The sequence below is a fragment of the Austrofundulus limnaeus genome, unplaced genomic scaffold (genome assembly GCF_001266775.1).
Source record: "Austrofundulus limnaeus strain Quisiro unplaced genomic scaffold, Austrofundulus_limnaeus-1.0 Scaffold3401, whole genome shotgun sequence".
NCBI classification, from domain to species: domain Eukaryota; kingdom Metazoa; phylum Chordata; class Actinopteri; order Cyprinodontiformes; family Rivulidae; genus Austrofundulus; species Austrofundulus limnaeus.
This window is the reverse complement of record NW_013955803.1, coordinates 2,753-3,242: the sequence shown is the minus strand read 5'-3', so window position 1 is coordinate 3,242 and position 490 is coordinate 2,753.

The window sequence follows — 490 nt, the reverse complement described above, 5'->3', positions numbered from 1 at the left end:
ACTGTAAGCAGTCTGAAAAAGAGAGCCAGCTACACTTTCGTTAGTTCCAATAACATGGTCGAATGGCTGTGATAGAGAGATGTCAAGAAATGCAGCAATGAACAAGCAATTCTCCACTGCAGCAACTGCACTACATGCTACAACCTGTTAAGCCATTCATCTGTTCACTCATCTCTGTGGACTTTGCACCTAGTGCTCAAAGCCTGTTGTACACTTACTATGGATGTGACAACATGCATTGCTGGATTGGGAACAGTCCCACGTTGTAATGCTTAGCACTGTTGACTGTCAAACAAGCAAAGCTGAACTGAATGCTTGGTTGAAGCCTTCCTTCATCCTCTTTATGACTTTGACTTAATCATTAGAGCTCTCCAAAAATGTAATTTTCTCCTAGTTATTGTTTGATTTTGGGGCTGACAAATGTCAACTTTTGAGAAAAAAGTAGTCTTACCAAAGGCAGTTAGTGGTTCTGTGGTGTAATGGTCAGCAC